The sequence below is a fragment of the Echinops telfairi genome, unplaced genomic scaffold, assembly GCF_000313985.2.
Source record: "Echinops telfairi isolate 266 unplaced genomic scaffold, ASM31398v2 ScPeMD7_60;HRSCAF=208, whole genome shotgun sequence".
In the NCBI taxonomy this organism is placed as follows: Eukaryota; Metazoa; Chordata; class Mammalia; order Afrosoricida; family Tenrecidae; genus Echinops; species Echinops telfairi.
The window spans coordinates 9236016-9245715 of NW_022103958.1; positions in this window are offsets into that span (position 1 = coordinate 9236016).

Consider the following 9700-nt stretch of genomic DNA (forward strand, 5'->3'; position numbering starts at 1 on the left):
CTGTTCCTCAGGACAAAGCTGTGGCAGCTGTTCATTCCCCCTGGGAATTCTCCTCTGCCCGAAGGGACCACTGTGAGTTGGAATCCTGTGGGCAGCAGTGACCTTGTAGAATATGTTTGTCTTGTATTGGTTTGGGGGGTTGGTGACATGACTACATGGTGCGCAGGACTTTGTACATAAACAGACCAAGTAGGCACTGTCCATCTATGGACTGACTGCTTGTTCGGGCAAATAGCTCTGCTGAAAATCTGGACTACACACAGTACTTGGAAACAGTAATAGGATCATTTCTCAGCTGCCTATGTGATACGGTGTGCTGAAGAAAAGGAGAGGGAGGCTTTGATATTAGGGCTATTTTCACACCCTTTTCTTATATGACTTGTCAAAAGGCTAAGGGGAAGTGAAAAAATGAACCAGCTAGCAACAGGGTGAAAAATGAGCCTGGAGGTTATGAGTTTCAATTGACTGTGATGATGGCTGGGAGACATTTTCATTAAGTGATAGTTGAACGGAGAACAGTGGGTACCTTTTCCTTAGATGGAAAAAAAGACTCATAATATTTCGTTTTCTATTCTGACTACTGGGGGCTGTTGAACACTAGTCCCAGGACCCCGCAGGGGAAGTTCTGCTCTTACCTCTATGGTCACCATGAGGAGGAATCCATGGGGGTGAGGGAATGAGTGCTTCTAAGTCCATAAGAAATCTACAAAGTTATTAGCCTTCCAAGAAAATGGATTAAACAAATTCACATTATAGGCAGACAGCTTCTGTCCTGTGATTCCTTCAGCAGGAAGAATCTCTCAGGTAATTCCACCCATGAAAACTCTGTGTTCCATTAAACAATCCCCTGGGTTCAACCAATGCGACCTTCTGTATCTCAAAAAGGTTTCTTTTAATCCTTTCAACTAGTTCATCGAAATATCCATTTCCTTTCTATCTAAACTTGTATGCGTCCCTCCATCCAATCATCCATTCATCATAATACTAACCCACTTCATTCCTTGAGGGGCTTTTATGCATCAAACACTATATGAACTCTGATGTGAAATATGAGAAACAGATCTATAGCTCAAATGAGATTGTGGCCTGTATGAAAGCACAGCCATCGAACATCTTCATGAAGATGTGAGTGCAGGTACCAACCGAGAGGAAATGAATTTTCTAAAGCTTAAATGCACTTAATTGACTAAGAATTGACTAAATAAATGAAGACAATTGACCAAGAACCAGGTCACCCAATACTTAGAGAATCTGCCTTCTTTTTCTGAGATTATAACTCAACATACACGAAACTGAGATGATGCATTGATCGTTTCTGTAACAGGTGAATCAACGAGAAACCAGTGTGGAGTGGCTTTGGAATTGTCAGAGAAGCCCCAACGATGTGTGAATGTGACAGTGCTTAGTTTGAACCATGAGAGTGAGTAGGGTGTAGATTATTAGAGGTGAGTTAGAGATATCAGGTGGAGGGCCAGGATAGAATGAGTGTGGTGTTTTTTCAATGCTACTGGAAATGGATTCTTTAATGTGTCAGAAATGGCATCAGAAATGGGTAACCATCCACAGGGCATCAGAAATTGAGTTATGGCAGCAATGAGAGAGGGGAGACGACATCACATCCTTGCGCTGTCAGTAAGGAGTGTATAGTCCTTTTGCTTTTTTGGAGGGTGGGCGTGGGGCTGGTTTTATTTTTTTTATTTTTTGGGGGGCTGGTTTTAAATCTTCTCCCTCAACCTTTATTTCCCCCCCAGTTGCTGAGATCCATAAAATCAAGATGTCCTTGCATTCATTCCCACTTAAGATTTCCCAAGAATAGAATATGGTTGGGTTTCAGGAAATGGAAAGAAAAGCTCAGAATTCATACATGGAACTCAGTCTCTGTTCTTTAGGATAGACTATATGGGCTTCTCTTAGGGCAGTGCATCTTCTTACTCAGCGTCCTTCAATATATATTGGTGAATCTCAGCAGCTTTTACCCTTGTTGATCTACTCGGCAGACCCCTACAAATTCCTAAACTGCAAATTAAATGCTTGAGGCTGAACAGAGATCAGATTTAAAAACTTCACACTTCACAGAGACTAGCTCAGCAGGAGCAGACAGACTCTGTAAGCCATCTTGAAGGAGTGGAAACAGGCTGCTGTTGGCTGGAAGCCCATTAAAGCGGAAGCTGGAGGAGCTCTGCTGTGATAGTAAACCTAATTTCCTACAGGCTGAGAAGTACCTTGGACACAATAAATAATAATAGTAATAATATTCTGTCTTGTCAAAGCATGCTTTATATACACATTAATATGACTTATTCTTTATCAAGAAGAATGTTGGCTATAATCTCACTGACATCTACCAGAGTTTATAAAATTAAATTAATATGCCAATGGGATCATTTCCTGAGGGGCTTCGATACAGCAAGAGACTGTTTATGTCAGAGTTTAAGTTGTCTTCGGATATAATTAGTTATAACACTTCTGAGCTATTCGCTCTTGTGATGCATCTTGTTAATAAAACCATCTCTGGGAAAATATAAAATTGATTAGAGTTGGCATTTGGGGAGTCCAAACATTTAACCTTTTTCATTCATTCATTCGTTGAGGAGTTTATTTTGAAAATGAAAGCACAAAAGTTCTTAGCCATTTCCAGACTACACATGAAATTAAGTGTTTCTGTTTTCAGTGTGGCATTGTGAGCTCTGCATTGGGCTTCCTACTGCAAGGTCAGTGGTTCAAACTCACTTGTCACCCCAATGGGGAAAGATGAGGCTATCTACCCCCTCAAAGATTCACATTCTCAGGAATCCTTAGGAACAAGTCCTGCCCTGTCCTCTGCAGTGTTGCTATAAGTCAGAACTGCCTCCAGGACTGTGGATTTGGTAGCTTTGTTCTCTGTGATTCAGAGACTGAGCATTTGAGTTTGTTTTTCAATTCTCACACTACGCTACCCATTTACTCAGAGTGACTTGCTCCTAACTATTGGATTGGACTGTGTTGATGCTTGAACAGGACTCACAACAACATTCAATAGTTAGTGTGGGAAAATATAATCCACATATATTGTTGCTTTGTACTGTCTAGTTTTGACATATAATAAACTTATGTAACAACATGGAACTACCCCATCAGATTCCCGAGGTTATCATATTTATAGGAACAAATAGCCAAGTTGTTCCCCCACCTCTACTCACAATACATAGAGCAGCTGGTATGGTCAAACCATCCACCTTTATTTAGCAGCCAAGTGCTTAAGACCGACTGCTAATGTCCCCAAACTAATATCCAGTTCCCTTACCTAAAGAGTGCTTCTCTGCTATTCACTGTGGCAGAAGTTGCTGCTTGGTTACCATTTAGTCATTGTCCTCTTCTTTATTGGTAACAGAAGCTCATTTCTTTTTTTAAAAGCAGCTCTAAAAATAATTTCATAGAATGATGCATTATTGAATAGTCACCTATGGACATTCTACTTTCCTTCATCCAATGACTAGGACAACACTGAGATCCAGTTCGACCCAGTCAGGAAGAAGGAACCACCTAGTGACTTCTAGAGGGTGGGGGAGAAACCCTCCTGAATTAAAAGATAAAGCCATAAAGGAGAAAGAAACATCTTTCTCCACACCAATTTATTTCCTGCTTTGAATATTGTTGTAATGACATGGGACTTCCTGCACAGTAGTCCAGCTGCCGTGGTGGAAGGTAGTATTAGAAATATACTGCAAATGCAGCCCTGTTGCTGTAGATGAGATAAGACAAGAGGTGTTGGTGGCTAGAATGGATGAAAATAGATGAGTCGAATTGAATATTTTAGTAGGACAAATCAGCAGGGATTTGTACATAAGTAAAATTGTCAATGAAAAAGAAGGAAGTCCTGTTAGTTGGTAAGATACCTCAAGATGATAATACAGAATTTAAAAAATTAAATCTTATAAGTAGCCCTGATGAGTAGAGATGTAAGGTTGGTGGGGTAGAAGAGGGGATCTGATGACGGAATCAACTTAAAAGGGAGATTAGATGTTAAGAGACTGTATCTGCCGCAATCAACTTAAACATGTTCTCTGTCTGATAACAATGTTATTCACATCTCTTGAATATTGTCAGGGAATTCACCAGAGGTTCAATTCATGTGAGGACCCTGTAAATGAATTTGGGGCTTCCACTATAGCCCAAAGGCTATAGGCTTCATCTATAGCCGTCTGCAAACCAGGTGTTCACAATTTAAGCTGTGACACCATTCCCTCTTTTCTCTTTGGATTTTATGATTGACACTTCTTGAATCACACAGGCGGTGTGAGTCTTCCATGTGGATTTAGTTGATGCCTCACTTAGATGGTTGCTTGTTTGAGGATAAGCCTTGAAGACTCCAGACACAATTGTTTCTGATAGCCAGGCACCATCTAGTTTTCTCACTACATTTTTCTATAATACCCCTATCTTCAGTGATCTCTTCATGAGAGTGAGCATCAAGGGACAGGAAAATGTCATAAGAAATACTTCTTAGATTGAAGCTAGAACTGTGAACCCATGATCCATTCATATATCTATTGCTAACACATGTCTCTGATTCACTTTAGAGACATAGTTATCATTTTATGTTAGAGAACATATTCAACCATAGCCGTGGGGAATAAGGTATTTCTATTGATAGTGTCATTAATTTAGCCAATGTTATAGAATTTAAAACACTGCATAGAATGTTGTTTTTGTGTATATCTATATATATGACTGGGAAATACACATAGATTATGCCACCAGTGAATCCCCTCTGACAATATAAATAGCTAAGGATATGAATAGCTGTCATGAACAGTGCATAGGGAAGTGGATTACTTCAAATACAGTTAAAATTCAAAACCTTATCATTTGATCTCTCTTTTGACTCATTTTAATTTTTTCTAGTTCTCTAATGTTTTCTGCTTTCCTTTTTATTGAGATTATCCTCTGTTCTCAATTGTTATTGCTTTGTTTTAATTTTTATGTTTATGTGTATATTAAATCTAGGATAGGTACAAGTATAGAGACTAGTGGTTTCTTGGGGATTAGTGGTTTCTTGGGGTACGGAAGGGGAACTGTGGGTAAATGGAAAGCAAATAAAATTGATTGTGGTAATGACTGTACAACTACTCTTAATATGGTTGAACTATTGAATGACCATATATACTCATGTATAAGCTGAGTTTTCAGCACATTTTTAAGCAGTTTTTGTGGCAAACTTAGGTACCTCAGCTGATTTTCGGGTCAGTTTATACTCGAGTATATATGGTATATGATATGTGAATTATATGTGAATAAAACTATAGTAGTAGAAGAAGAAGAAACAGCAGCAGCTGATGAGCATCTAGAGAGGCAGGAGTAAATCATGGAGCAATCATATGACAGCACCAGTCTGAGTGGAATAATTGTTTCAAGTGGAACATTGTAATCAATATTAAGAAATGCTAAGAAAGGGTCGAAAATAGAATGGCTTTGAAGTGACTAATGTGTTCAGTAAATTAGACTGCCTTTCTTGTCCTTGATGTGAACAATTCTTTCAGGGGACCTGCTCTATGAGTAACTTGAGAGACTTTCGATGCCAAATCTCTTTTCACAACAGTTTTTGCCAATCTCCTGTGGCAAGTTAGCTAGTTTATCTAAAAGAAGTGTCATCTTCAAATGCCAGCACTCACATGGTAGTTTACTCTAAGATCATGAGGACTGTATGTGATGCATGGAATGTTGATGCTCCATGATAGTTAACAGACAAGAGAATAGGATCATAGCCTATCTGATAAGAGGCCAAGGGTTAAGGCGGAGCCACCGAGTTTGAGTTCAATGACAATTTACAACAGACATTGGTTAGAATCAGACATAACAATGAATATTGATGAGTCACACTTGTATTTGCAACAAAACCTAGCTTTTATTTCACTCTAAAGCATGGTTTTGAATCACCTCTTCAACGGCCAAGAGTTTGATTACTGTTTTAGTTATGACTCCAAAATGTTGACTTCCCACTAATATCATATTTTAAACTTAAAATCCACTTATCTATCTCAACGTGTAGCGAACATTGAATCTACTGTCCGGTGTGCCAAAAACTCCAGTGCTCAAGCTGCAAAACGTACATCATGACTGATCTCATGCAGACCTGCTTCTTGGGTTTCCCATCTCAATTGCTATAATTTTCTCTCATCTACTTTCCCAAACAGTAAATGTAAACTTATTTCTTTTTCCATGTGAGTATCTAAGCACGCACCGAGTCCTATTGGTTTCACTTCCTACATACTATTCAAAGTCTTCCAGTTATTCTGAATGCCTTGATATTGTCTCATTCCAGCCGCTGTCACCTCTTATGTGAGCAGCATAACCCCTCCTCACTCATCTGGCTATCATCAGACTTGGTTCCTTGAAATCCATCCTGAACGTTGTAGATATAATTATATTGTTACCATGCACAGATGATTTTGCTATTCATATTAGGAGTCTTCAAAGCCTTTCCAATGTTCTTAGAATGAAGTCCAATTTAATTAAAAACAATTTTAAGACTAAAATAATCTGGGCCTTATCTATCCATCATCATTTTGGATTGTCTTTCTTTTGATTCTTTAAATTTACCTTGCTCTTTCCTACCTTGAAGTCCTTGAATATCTTGGTTCCTGTAAAATCTGCTTTAGTAATAAAAGAGATATAGGAGGAAAGATCGGCGTACTTTAGGCATTCAATTACAATTCCATTTCTTGCCCCTTTCTTCTAACTTTTTAGTATTGACCATTCTCACCAACTTAATACCACCTAGAGAGATCTGATCTGGGTATTGACTGCATTTCTATTATGCTTATACATCCTTTATTTCCCACCTGAGAACTAATTTTCCAGGTAGACATTATTTTCTCCCTCAAGTTTGATTTAGACACCTCATTGTACTTATCCCTACTGAACCTTACAGTTTCCCTTAGGAAGCATATTGTATTGTAGACTTATATGTTCTCATCCACATGTGTAACATGATAAGTATAGAAGTCCTTAATAATTTGTATTGCATAGCTGAAAGGTGACTTACATCATGCTGAATTTAGCCAGAATCCAACAATACTGTAATTAATATTTGGCTTCTGATGATACATCTCATCCAGGTACAGTTTTTCATAGTCCTTAAGAATGAAGCAACCACAACCTCCTGGAGTTGTCATGTGATAGAAAACTTATTTTTCCTCTACTCCCAGTCCTTTCCAATCTAAATATAGATAGGGGACTTACTACCTTAAGCGTCTTGGTTCAGAGTTCTTGTGTTATGTTGATGTTACTTTTCTACCATTTGAGAAGAGAAAAACATAAACTTCTGCTGCTTATAAAAGTGAATGAAAGTCTAGTTTAAAATTAAGCCAAACCTTTACTAATGAAACTGACTGACAAACATTGGTATTTATGCTTGGTCTTGGTTTCTGAGGGTCTTGAAAATAAAGAGAATAAAAGTGCACCATTTAAAGGTCAACTCGATTTCTTCCCCTGAGGTTTGCTGGATGTTCAAAGCTATGCATTGGTGACTCTGGTGAATCAAGAACAGTCCTGGCCTCGGAAGGACTTGAAGTGAAATTCTTATAAAGGACTCATTGCAATCACACGCAGATAGACAATATGGATGAATAATGTACAAAATACTGTGGGGTTGTGATAGACAGGATTCTCTAGAGAAACAAAACCAGAACGCTCATAATTTTATAGATATTTATACAGATAGATAGCTGTGTAACATAAGAAATAAACAGTTTATTAAATTATAAAGCAGTACAAATGGCTCAGTGCAACTCACTCCTGTGAGACAGTTGTGAGACACTGACAGTCCTTCAAGTCTTGAGGGCCACCAGGTAGTCCTCTGTAGAGCAAGTCAGGCTATCAGGGCACAGGCAGCAAACATCAAGGCAGGTCACCAACAGTCAGCCAGATGACAGGGTCCGACAGTGCCCAGCTAAAGTGATCTAAATTCCAATAGTGTGGTGAAGCATATCTTGAAGGAACCTCAAATTACAGTAACACAGTCCAAGGGTTAGGTGTCCCACAGGTGGTGTAGCTTGCAAATTGAGGCACAGAACAAGCAAGGCAGCTGCACACTGGTCCGATGATCAAGGAGCAATAGACAAGAAAGGTGAGGTTCGCCGAGCCATTTATCTCTCCGCCCTTCAATTAATCCCATATGTGTTTATCGGGTAAGTTGGCACAATAAACTAAACTACCTCAGGAGCTAAACAGGAAGAACCAAATTGGGTCCTTTTCTGGAGTCCCATACACCCCATTTCCCTCCATTCACTAGATCCCTCCAGTCTGAAATAATTTCAATTCCCCTTCACTTTTCCTAAATCTCCAATATCCTCCCTCTCACCTTCTACTTTTGGTTGAAGAATTTGATTACCATTTCACTGGGGAAAAAAATAGAAAAGAACATCTAGAAGTTTCTAACACTGTTTCTATTAACCTATTTCTACAAGGACCATGTAGTTTGAGCCCTATCTGACACCTTATCTCCAACTCTCACCCCTTCTCCCCTTCATTCTAGTCAGACTGGACTCCTCAGTGTTCCTCTAACTGACCACTACCACGTTGTTTACTCACATAACGGATTCAGTGCTTTTTGACAATATCCCCTTGCCTTTTACTCTCTCCAGCTATTTGAAGAACTTGCTCTTTTATGTCAATAATGTCCTACTGAATTGCTACTTTATATTTAAAGTCTTCCCTGGTCACTCTACATAAAACTGCTTTCTCTGCTCATGACTGTATTCCCTGTAATCCAGGGAATCCTTTACCTTCCCACCCCCACCCACTTTTTACCAGTAAACATAAGCCGTGCTTTCTATTATATTTATTTTCTCTGTTCTCCTATAAGCAAATAAATTCCACATGGATGGGAATGCAATTAGTTTTATTCACATTAAACTTTGTGTTGTGTAGAATAGAGCGCTTCATATGCTAGGTGCTCAATAAATGTTTTTGAAGGAAAGCGTGAATGAATAAGTAGAACTTATCACATGGGTTATGTTTCATAAATTAATAAATTCTGGCTAAAGGAATAAATAAGTACAGGGTTGTTCCATGCCATGCAGAAAGAATACACAGTAGTGATGATACAACCTTTACAAGCTGGGATCATGCCTTACGCATCTTTGTAACTGTGATGTTTCTCAGAGTGTCTAATGATAAGCAGATATGCAGTGAAAGAATGAATGAGATAAAAATACACTTCATTGAGTTTATTCAAGTCTGTTGAACCACGCTTAAATATTGAATGGCGTAGAGTAACGCGCTCAATATATTCTCAGTGAAAGTGACATATTATCAAACACTGCATAGTATGATTTTGAGATTCGGAGGATTGCCTGTAGGATAACTATCGGCTCAAGGCAGTGAGATGTAGACACAGAAGGAAGACTAGAGGGATGAATAGTGAAATGTAGCAGTAGTAACTCTAGATTATGACACAAGGGAACATTAGTTTATATTTTTTAGTTTTATGTATTTTCTATAATCCTGCTTTTTGTTTAGAAAAATCACACAATAGTATCAAAAATGATCACAGAAGAAGGAAAAGGAAAACACACTGACTGATTTGGGCCCTGAGAGAGTACCCGTTCCGATTCGTGTGGGTTTAGAAGCCATTTCAGTGGTTGGTATTTATGTGGCGCGCACACAGGCTGAGCTGCCATCAGCAGTTTTCGGAAGGGTGCTTGAACTCCTGTCAGGT